The sequence below is a fragment of the Bison bison genome, unplaced genomic scaffold, assembly GCF_000754665.1.
Source record: "Bison bison bison isolate TAMUID 2011002044 unplaced genomic scaffold, Bison_UMD1.0 scf7180017862545, whole genome shotgun sequence".
NCBI classification, from domain to species: domain Eukaryota; kingdom Metazoa; phylum Chordata; class Mammalia; order Artiodactyla; family Bovidae; genus Bison; species Bison bison.
Window position 1 is genome coordinate 9,292 of NW_011493117.1, and position 452 is coordinate 9,743.

Below are 452 nucleotides of genomic sequence, written 5' to 3' on the forward strand. Positions count from 1 at the left end.
CTGACAAAGCAAGAGATTTTATTGGGAAAGGGCATCTGGGTGGAGAGCAGGAGGGTAAGGGAACCCAGGAGAACTACTCTGCTACGTGGCTCACAATCTCGGGTTTTATGGTACTGCGGTTAGTTTCTGGGTTATCTCTGGCCCATGACTCTGACTCAGGGTCCCTCCTCCATGGCATGCACATTGCTCAGCCAAGATAGATTCCAGCAAGACGTTTTATGGGAGGTTGGTAGGATATATGGACTGGCATCCCCCTCTGTCCTTTACACCTTTCCTGAATTATTTCGGTTGTTGGTAGCTTGTTAGTTCTGTGTTCTTTACCAGGACCTCCTGTTGTTAAGATAGTTCATGCAAGTTGTTACTGTGTGCCTGGCCAGGGCAGGAAGTTTCAGTTAGTGCTTCCCTAACAAAATCACTCACCTGGCATCAGGACTTACTGAAGCTCGGGTTCT